Raw genomic sequence first — 11072 nt, 5'->3', positions numbered from 1 at the left:
CGATCCGCCGCTGCTGGTCGAAGGAAAAACACCCTTACGCCTCCCGAGACTTACTATATTGAGTCGAGCGCCGACGCGCGCTCGAACCAGGGGAGGCAGACGGGGGTTCTCTTCCGCCGCAATGTTTCAAGTGTTTATGCCTCGAGCAGACCAAGAATGTGGGAAGGAATTTGACTGGTTTGAATGACAGTCTTGTGGCGTGAACTGGGGAGGAATTTGCGCTTCGAATCTTTATGTGGCTTGTAGCGGGCGCAGTTTTTTCGGACAATTTGAAAACAACTGCGTTATGGACAAGACATTGGTTAAAAAACACTGCTTCGAAACATGAAGCCTACCGCTTGCTCGTGTGCATTGCCCCGAAGCGCTGGCACGGATTTTTCATGTTACTGAAGACGTGTGATGCGTTTAGTATTTAACCAGCATTACAACTCAGAACCAAACGATGTCAACGCACCACATCCGCGTTCAAAATGCTGAAAAATGACTGAATCCATAAACTTATGAGATGCGTTCGAAGACGGTATTATCCCATAAAATACAAAAGCCGTGCTTGCGCAAGTACTCACACAGTGCTTTTGATAATATTGACGTATTCGTGTACTAACAATACAGCACTGTCGCATGCTGACGCAACCGCTCAGCTGCGCTGGCTCATGCTGGAGACGATGCCTGTCCGCCCCAGACATCCAGCCCGAGGGGCGCGCATGACTGTCGTCCTGTCCTCGGTTTCAGGCTTCCACCTCAGCGGCCTGGTGCACTCGTCCAAACCGACGATGCCTCTGCCGCCCGGCTACAGCATGGAGCCTGAAAAGAAGTACAAGGTTTCGGTCAGTTTCGACAGGTACGTGCCAGCAGGCCGCAGTCTGCTGTGACCTAGCGCCGCCGCCGCCGGACCTCCTCAGCCGCCGGTGGGGAGGAACTCAGTTTAGAATGCCTTATAAATGAACATCATACCGGTTGTTTTGACAACCTTAACGGCAGACTTCACCACCATCGTAAACGCATGCTTCGTTTTGTTGCGTCTGTGGCGTACGTATTATATTTAGCTTATTGTAGCAGCGCCATATGAATGGACGTGTTTTGTCTGGATGGCTTTAGAAGGCCTGAGTCGTCCCAAGAACCTAGGAGTTCCCAAGTGGAGATGGCCATACGGTCACCATGACGTAAGAAGCAAAGGGCATCCAGGGTGAGAAGTGACTCGGAGCTGCTCAACCGGCCACGGCATCTGAACGAACGGGGTCGAAAACAATCTGAATGACTGAACATGTCTTTAAACACGTACTGACCACCAGAATGAAACCGATATGTCGAGGATGTGACCAGAACAGCAACCTGCACTGAGATATGTCAGCTGGCGTTGATCGACCGTTTTCGAGGCCTTTTGGATAAAACGCGCCTGTTTCCAAGCTTAAGGTCACCTCAGTTACGACGACGTCTGTTTCCAGGTGTAAGATCACATCTGTGACGTGCACGTGCGAGACGCGCGACATCTTCTGGTGCAAGCACGTGGTGGCGCTCTCCCTCTACCGGATCCGAAACGCCGAGACAGTGAAGCTGCGCGTGCCCATATCAGGTGAGCAGGTGACCTCCAGGGCCGCCTGGTCAGTCGGATCGGCCGTTTGGATACCTTAACACCGGGTGTTGAAATGAATAGCAGTTGCCGACATCGTTATGTTGCGACGACTACGTCCAGGGGTTCAGGACTGGGGCTTCGGTAGGCTGAGCCGATTAACAGGCACGCAAATTTTACTTTGAGCGAAACGGGACGTTGATCTCTGGCATTACCTGGCAACGCAAGCGCGAGAATTCGCAGCAGATTGCCGTGAACAAGTGCCGTGAACTTTCATAACTTGCGTGTTTTCAGACCAGAATCGGCTATTGGGTCTCTGAAAGCCAGTCAACAAAGCGTGCTCTTTAACTCTGGATCCTGCGGAAGCCTACGGGTGTTTTTAGGAGTTGTCTGGAACCTTGAAGGAAATTAGAAAAAAGCAGCTGCAGCTGGACAAACACCGGACCGTGCAAGCCGAAAGATTTGTCCGTAAAATGCTCGGCAGGATCTCGCCTGCTCTCAAGCACATTTGTAACACGAAGCTTTTGTCGGATTTTGATGCATCCGGATGCAGGCGAGAGGGGTCCTCATCTGGGTCCCGGGTTGTATGTCTGAGCTGCGGACCGTGTCTGGCTGCGCTGCGTCATGATCCATGGGTCCTATGTACGCTGATCCGCACACCAGCCGCTGCCACACACATGGCGCACCGCGGGAGCTCGCCGGCTGCCGAGCCAGGGGTGTCGCCATGTTACCCGACCGCGCCCCGAGTGGGGCGGGGCCTGCGGGGAGGTGGAGGGGGTTGACCGGGTCGTGCCGGGAAGGAGCGCGAGGGAGTCCTTCGGCGCCGCCGTATCTCGCGTTGGGTGTCCCCTGGAGGCTGGCCCAGCACGACCGGCCCGGCCCGGCCCGGCCCGGCCCGGCCTGCACGCCACACGCACGGCCGATCGATACGCCGCCCCGGCCGGCGTGCTCCCGGCGGCCCCGGGCTCATTACGGTCCGGGGTGAATCAGAGTCACAGCCGGCGCCGGCCTCGGCCGCGGCCGCCACCGGACCGGAGGCCGGCGTCGCCAGCGTCGCCGGCTCTGTGCCAGCCCCCGACCGGTCTCGGGCCCCGGCCGGCCCGCCGCCGCCAGTCACTGAACCCGGCCGCCGTTATTGGTTTATCCGCTTCGTCTCGGTCGATGGGGAGGGGGACGGGACGGCGTTTTAGGGGGCCTGCCGCCAGTGGGGGCCTCTCGGTGGGACGCAGAGTCAGCGCAGCCTCCACACCACGGCCTGGGCCCAAGCGTGCCGATGTAGAGTAAGCGGATGGGTGAGATAGGTGCTAAGCATTGCACTGTTGGTTATGTCCATGTCAGACTCTGGAAAGGCACAGACACGCAGTCATTCGCAGTTCGCCGTAGGTGGCTGACGGTACGAAAGCACTGTTTGCCTGTGTGTTCATCGAACCCGTGGGGCTGGCGGAGCCCCGCATACGCATCTGCTGGGTCAGTCGTACACCCCTATCACGTAGAGCGTTAACCCTGCGCGAACTCCCGAGCAGTCATTAACGCACCATGGCTTCAAGGATAACTTTACCTTTTCATCATCATTTATTCGTCGAGCGAGCACACACTTTGCAGCTCAGCACCGCGTCACGACCGCGGACCGAGCCCATGGGGGCTCGTAACAAAGCTCATTCGCAGGCCGAAGCCGACCATGATTCACTTTTCATTCGGTGTGCATGGCACATGTGCAGTCTCGCGTTTCGGGCTCGGCCGGCGGGGTGCCCGCGGCCCTGACGGCGGACACGGTCCTGTTGCAGAGACCCTGTTCCAAATGGACCGGCAGCAGCTGCAGAAGTTCGTGCAGTACCTGATCGCTGAGCACCACACGGAGGTGCTGCCGACGGCGCAGCGGCTGGCCGACGAGATCCTGCGACAGCGCTCCGAGATCAACCGGATACAGGGTGGGTAGAAACCGAGCACTCCGAGATCAGCGGATGCAGGGTGGGAAGGGATCGGTCACTCCGAGAATAACCAGATACAGGGTGGGAAGAGATCGATCACTCCGAGAACAACCGGATACGCGGTGGACAGAGATCGGTCACTCCGAGATCAACCGGATACAGGGTGGGTAGAGATCGATCATTCCAAGATCAACCGGATGCAGGGCGGGTAGAGATCGATCGCTCCGAATTTAACCGGATGCAGGGTGGGAAGGGATCGGTCGCTTCGAAATCAGCGGAATAAAAGGTAGGTCAATATACATCTTTCGGAAATTAGCCTGATTGGGGATGGGCTGAGACTGGCCATGCAGCAGTCAACCGACTGGAAGGTCGACTGATATAAGAGTTCCGAGATCATCTCATGCAAGTTAGTCCCTCCGAGACGAATCGCCGGGAAGTTGTCCGCCGCGAGATCTATCGGGCACAAGAGCGGCCGAAATCTACCGTTTCGAGTTTAGCCGGCTGCTAGCTGGGCGGTGACCGGTCTGCGGGACCAGCCGGCTGCTAGCTGGGCGGTGACCGGTCTGCGGGGCCAGCCGGCTGCTAGCTGGGCGGTGACCGGTCTGCGGGACCAGCCGGCTGCTAGCTGGGCGGTGACCAGTCTGCGGGACCAGCCGGGTGCAGTCTGGGTTTAGACCAGCCCCAGGCCAGCTGAGTGGACGGAGCTTGGGCCGGCCTCGCCATTGCGATCCTGTCTCCGCGCTGGTGAGGTGGGCTGGCACCAGCCGAGGGCGGAGGCACGGGGCGACAAGAGACGGCCTTGCGCCTGCGCGTGGGTGTGGGTCAGGCTCCACAGGCTCCTGATGTGTGTCCAAATGAACTCAGGGAGACGGAGCCCAGACCGCCGGTTTGAACGCGCTGGGCGGACACTGCGGGACGCTCGGCCTTATCGCGGCGCCGCGGCCGAGGGGCGCACTTAACCTGCCTGGCCCGACATATCATCGGCGCATTCACAGATGTGCGAGGCTCGGCGGCACGAGTGTGTCCTAAAAGTATACGACGGCCGTAAGATTTACAGCCCCGAGCACGCGTTCGTGTGACGTTTGACCTTTTCCCGACCTGCTTCCGAGTGATGTGAACACCACACCTGGCACGGTTTCAATATTCCGTGGTGCTCCCGCCCGGGCGGTGCTCCTGGCCGGGCAGGAGCACTGCCCACCGGCTGGTTCCTACCTCGCCGTGCCCAGACAGTTCGTGCTCCCCCATCGCTGGTTAATCCAGGCGATGTGGAACGCCTCACGTCGCTATGGGCGCCTCCTGTTCGCCTCTGAAAGGTGGCTGCGCGCCCCTGAAAGGAGTTTGTTCAGGTTCCGACCGCCTTTCGCCTAGGCGCCGTGGTCGGATAATACGCCATTGTCGCCGTACCCCAGTGTAAATTTTCGCCGTTGGAAAGCCAGCGCTCGTCGGCGCGGGTGGATTAGACTTGGCCGGCAGCTGGCGGCGGGTCTTGAAAGGGTGCTGTTTGCTCGGCTCCGCCCGGTGGCCGCTCCCCTGGCGCGGAATTTGACGGCGTCGCCGCCCGGCGGCGGCCGCTGCGTCACGTCGGGCGAGCGGGGACGCGCGGTGAGCGCGTCCGAGGCGCGCGGAACGGCGGATCATCGGCCGCCGGGGTCGCGCACCCGGCCAACTCGCCAGGACTCGCCGCTCGGCCCTCTCGCGCCGACTGGGAACGCGGGCACGTTAGAAATGAGTGGATAGTGAAGGCACGGTCGCCGAGAAGGCTGTGGTCGTATTGCTACGCTACTCTGCCATTTTTTTTTTGTCGTGACTCATCGGGAATCTATCACTGAAGAAGAATGCTTCCTTCGGGACTGCCTGGCCCGAAATATCGCGTTACCATAGTAACGCAATGGTTGAGTTGAGAGGTTTGGATGCATGGAAAAGAACATGGACGTGCACAAATGCTACCAAGCGTTGGCAAATAGAAAAAATAATTCCAACTTTTCGGAGGCTAGCGGTCTCGACGTGCGCCCATGGTTCTACCCCACAAGCTATCAGTGGACGATCATTTTGACAGCTGGGTACCCTCTCCCTCCCTCGTACTTTTTAACCGTTTCCAGGCGTGCACGAGGCTACCCGTAGTGTGCGTGCGTGCGTGCGTGAGTGCGTGCCTGCGTGCGTGGATAAGTGCAGAACGCACGCAGGCCCACGGGGCGGGTCTGAGAGCCAGATGTAATGCCATCTGCCCAGCCAGCGTCGTAGACAGCAGTCTGGTCCAAGCCTTCTGCCCAGCTGGCGTTCAGAGGCAGCAGCCCGACCCGTCACTGACGTCACTCCCCGCTCGCCTGGCGCGATGGCGTCACGCATCTCACCCAGATATCACTGTGTGCGTCCAGAGGTGGTGGTCTGGTCCACCCCTGACGTCACTTCCGGCCGAGCTGGTGTGATGACGTCATGCATCTGGCGCCGACAGACCGGTGATCTGCGAGCATAGACGGGCGGAAGGGAGCCGCGGCCGGCACTTGCCGCTGGGTTGGTGTGGCTGCCCAGCGGAGATGGCTGCCCGACAAGGGTGGCTGACCGGCTGGGATGCCTGGCCTGCTGGGGTGGCTGCCTGGCAGGGGTGGCTGGCCGACGGGGTTGGCTGCCCAGCGGGGACGGCTGGTCGGCGAGGGGGCTGCCTGGTGAGGGGGCTGCCTGGTGAGGGGGCTGCCCGGTGATGGTGGCTGCCCAGCGAGGATGGCTGCCCGACAGGGACGGCTGGCCAACGGGGATGGCTGGCCAGCGGGGACGGCTGGCCAGCGGGATGGCTGGCCAGTGAGGGTGGCTGCCTGGCTGGGGTGGTTGCCCGGCTGGTGTGGCGTCCGTCTGGGGTGGCGCGCAGTGCCGCGCGTTTCTGCGTTTAGTTTCGAGTGCAGGCCACCGCTCGATCCCGCCTGTCGGCCCGTGCAGTTAAGTCAGGGCACGATGTCTGCAAACGGCGGTGTTGGCTGTCGGGACGTGCAATGTTTGGTCGGGTGCCAGTCTACATGCCGAAATGTTCCCGGCATTTCGCGACACCGCACGCACGTTACTAAGTAAGCCCACCAAAGCATGGCAGCTCTCGCGGCGACTGCAATAGGATGTTCGCTCGCCACAGTGATTTGACTCAGCCTGTGCACAGCGCAGCACACCAGCATGGTGCGTGGGAATGAAGGAACAAAATACCCGAAGTGAGACAAGCTGCGTGGGTCTGGGTTCTCTAGCGACCGGACCGGCTAGGTGTGAGGTCTTCACCACCGTGTGTGTGTGTGTGCGTGTGTGTGTGAGAGAGACTCGGGCAACTGACCAGGCCTAAAGCGTCAGCGGTTTGCTCATGTGGCGGGTGGTTTCCTGACTGGAGACCGGTCCTGCCTGGGTGCTCAGCGATGCTCTCTGTCCCTCCAGGCGCGCCCGACCCCACGGCCGGTGCCAGCGCCGATGCCGAGAACAGCTGGCACCTGGACGAGGAGCAGGTGCGGGAGCAGGTCAAGTCGTACCTCTCGCAGGGTGGCTATTGCAGCTCCAACAAACAACTCAACTCCATGTTCGCCAAGGTAATGCGGCCGTTACGCTGCGCTATGAACATTTTGGAAAGCGATAGCTAAATGAACATGCCTGATTTTGAGATGCGCTGTGCTTGGTTTTGTTTCGCACTATGAGGCACCTTGGGCAGGACGTTTGACGTCATTTTTGGGTCCTTCCAGTAGATTGTGCCTAAAAATTTCCCCCTATTCTTCCACAGCGGATTTTTTTAGCGATCGTGGACTCGGGTTGCCTTGACAGCCTGGATCGGCAGACGCGCGTCTTTTCCTCATCGTGGGGAGGGGGAGGGAGAAAGGCGTCCGTGCCGCTCGGTGACCCTGCGGCCGCGCGCCGGGCCGCGCAGGAGCGACCCGCGGCACTCCACGCGCCCGGTACCCGGCGAGCACAACCCCGCGCCGGACGGCGCCAGGGTCGCGAGTGCCGCGGCGCGCGGCGTCACGTGACCGTCGTTCGCCTGTCGGCCACCAGGTGCGCGAGATGCTGCGCGCGCGCGACTCGAACGGCTCGCGGATGCTGATGCTGATCACGGAGCAGTTCCTGGCCGACCCGCGCCTCATCCTGTGGAAGTCGCAGGGCAACCCGATGCAGGACCGCTGCCGGCAGCTCTGGGATCAGCTCGGTGCGTCGGCTGACAGCCTGCGCGCTGCAGCAGAGAAGTTAGCTGGTAGACTGCTGACGCCCCAGGCGAACATGCGCTGAACTGTGGCGTTATTGTCTTTGATGGCCTGGCAGTAAAGCACCGAAAATGGTTCGCAACATTCTTGTACTCAGACCTTTTGCATTATTTACTAATGAGGATTATCACGTTATAAAATTATTAATCTGAATTAATTTGTAACTAACTTGTCACGTATTTAACATGCCTTCATTTCCAAGCTGCGTGCGGCAGCGTTGACCAGGACTCCCTGCTGTCCAGGCGCCCTGTGGGTCTGCGTCACGCTTAGTCCGACCAGCACCAAGCTGGACAAGGTGCGGTGGCGGGAGCTGCTGTCGCGCTGGGCCCAGGTGGAGTTCTGTCCACTGGAGGACCCCGACTACCGCGCCCCCCAGCGAGCAGCGGGCGGCGACCGCAGCGACGCCGTTCCGGTCAGTACCTACGGTTGGGGAGAGGGGGGAGGGGGGGCTGAGGCGTAACTGCACCGTACTCCGCCCCTCGTAGAAAGCCGTAGTGCAGTTCGGGAACATACTTCCAAAATAAGCAGATCCCCCAGGAAATATAGGCAATGAAGTGTGTGAATATGATGGAACAGCGCGGCCGTTGGCACTACTCGGTCATGCCGCGAATCGGCTAGCCAGGTGTGGTGCCTACTGCGCCGTCAGGCAGTGCGTGACCCCCACCGGACCGTACAGCGGTGGTCCGCTGCTGTGTGTGCCGCCCCGTTCACTGGCGCTATCACCCCTGCCAGTGGCAGCATTCCCGAGACCGACTCAGCTCCAGCGAGGACAGCTCGGACGACGACGTGAACATGTCGGAGGGCCCGCCACCGCCAGCCTCGGCCCCAGTGCCCGCTCAGTCCAGCCCGACGCCGCGCACCGTGTTCCACAGGTGAGGCCGGTGCTGCGCCGGTCCCGACGGGCTCGGCCCGCTGTGAAGCCTCGGAGCGAGAGAGCGAGAGCGAGAGCGAGAGCGAGAGAGAGAGAGACGAAGAGAGAGAGAGAGAGAGAGAGAGAGAGAGAGAGAGAGAGAGAGAGAGAGAGAGAGAGAGAGAGAGCCAGAGAGCCAGAGAGCCAGAGAGCCAGAGAGCCAGAGAGCCAGAGTGAGCGAGAGCGAGAGGCACCAGGCTGTTTGGGAGTGTGGGTTCGTGGCTCGCGCCGGCTCAGCGGCGGCGGCGTGCTCAGCTGCAACTAGAGCCCTGATTAACGGGCGCGGCAGTCATGGATCCGCCACACGCGAGCTCAAATGCCGCTAGGCTGAGCCCTCGTCATCGCCCGACTTACGCCCGACTTACGAACATTGCCCCTTAGTCATCGGCGTTGCTTTCAGAGATTGGTGCGGACCAGCGTGACGACGTGTTGTAATAAGGCCGCAGTTATGTTGGCCGGTGTCGCGTAACGGCCACCTGTGGCCTTTTTACTGCGGTCATCCAACTGCACCCGTAATCTCTCGCATAATCCGTTTTTCACATTTTCTTTTTTTGTCATTTTTGGTCTCCGCACAGACCTCATGACATGTGCGTGCGGTATGTGCGGTATCATGTATGTGCGGAAACCAGTTAGACCACGGCATAACGTTCCGAATGTGCATCTTTGCGCCCGTGTGCCGGTGTTTGCCGTGGTGGCGCGGTCTCAGCACGTGCATCAGCACGTCCTTGGTCCCCGCAGAGCCATCGACGGCACCTACCTGACCTGGGACAACGAGCATCTGCGGCAGATCTTGGCGCACGACGCGCCACCGCCACCGCGCCAGTGCCACTCCGCCAACTACGACGCCCAGGGACAGCCGCTGTGGCGAGGTGGGTCACGATGTAGGAGCAGCCGCTGTGTCGCGGTGGGTCACGCTGTAGGGACAGCCGTTATGGCGAGGTGGGTCACGCTGAAGGGACAGCCGCTGTGGCGCGGTGGGTGACGCTGTAGGGACAGCCGCTGGGTCACACTGTAAGGGCAGCCGCGTTGGCGAGGTGGGTCACGCTTTAGGGACAGCCGCTGTGGCGAGCTGGGGCACGTTGGTTTTTGATCAAAATATCGTGTACGTCGATGTTTATTAAGTAAACGCGGACCAAGTGTGGCAGGGACAGGTACTGTTTTGTTGGAGGTGATCAGGACCATAAAGCGGCATGCGATGAGTTAACTACCACTTAGAGTAGCAACTGCTGATGAATCGGTTGTGGATTAAAAAGTCACCTGCCGCATGATCTTCTCATGCACTTGATATTCTTATTCTAGGCATCAGTTTCGTCGTTTGCCTCACAACTATTCTGCGAGCTGTTGCGATCAGCGTGGGCCCTCTGGACGCGAGCGTGCGACGGTGGTTTTTCATAACAGGGCCTTTGAAAGTGAAGAGGCGACAGTATGACTGGTAATCGGATGAATTTTGATCAAGCTTTCTCTTTCGGAATTATGGCTACCTTGTTGCTCCTGGTAAAGGGGTATTTTTTGACCAGTCACATATTTTAAGCCTGGCTAGTAGATTTTAAATCAATATCATTCAGTGTTCATGTGGGGTGTCTTTCTCTGTGCGTATCAGAACATCGTTGCCTAACGAAAGTTTCCCTCACTTGATGTCGAATACAAAGCCATTCACCGGCAAGATTTCTTCACCCCCCCCCCCCCTCTCCTCCTCTTGGCTTGTCAGTGGAACCAAGAGCGTCCCGTCCGTGTCCTGACGGGATGTCGATTTCACCTGTCACTTTACTACCCGTTCTGAACTGCCCATCAACCGCGTGGCGATCGCTTACCGCCTCTGCAGCGGCTTGTCTGGTCATTGGTCTCGTCGGGATGGCCGTGACGTCATGTGGGCACGTGACGTCTCTGGGCAATGCCAATGATCTTAACAGTTACATGCGTGGAGAAACAGCAAAACATAGCTATCGGCGACGCCTCGAGCGCGAGTAAGACGCCTCGAGTGCGGGTGAGACGCCTTGAGCGCGAGTGAGACGCCTTGGGCGCGAGTGAGACGCCTTGGGCGCGAGTTAGACGCCTCGGGCGCGAGCGAGACGCCTTGAGCAACTTGTGAGAACGCCTGCACCGGTCCTGTTCCAGAGCACCTGCCCACGGCCTGCGCTAGGGTCAATGCCCTGCGCTCTCACGGCTACACGAGGGAAGCACTCCGGCTGGCCACCTCGATCGTACGCACCCTGAAACTCTCCCAGGTGATGCGCGCTAGAGGCTGGTCCTGACGCCGCACACACAAACCCCGCCGCCGGAGAGGCAAGGTCGCCGTGACCCTTGACCGCTTTTTGTCGTCATTCCACCGTTCACTTGGGTGACAAGTTACACCTGATAACAGGGACATTGTGCCTTCGAATCACGGGAAGGGAGGGAACGCTCAACTTGTTATTATGACCAAGATTGTCCCAAAACTTGCACAAACC

At 59.5% G+C, this 11072-nt stretch overlaps 1 pseudogene; it reads left to right on the top strand.

Moving 5' to 3' along the window:
- Nucleotides 1-737: 737 nt before the first annotated feature.
- The window catches only part of LOC119110810 (zinc finger SWIM domain-containing protein 5-like), a 32663-nt pseudogene continuing 22328 nt past the window's right edge, over nt 738-11072 (top strand).

Source organism: Pollicipes pollicipes, unplaced genomic scaffold (genome assembly GCF_011947565.3).
Source record: "Pollicipes pollicipes isolate AB1234 unplaced genomic scaffold, Ppol_2.1 Scaffold_7233;HRSCAF=8593_pilon_pilon_pilon, whole genome shotgun sequence".
NCBI classification, from domain to species: Eukaryota; Metazoa; Arthropoda; class Thecostraca; order Pollicipedomorpha; family Pollicipedidae; genus Pollicipes; species Pollicipes pollicipes.
This window is presented reverse-complemented; position numbering and strand designations above follow the sequence as displayed.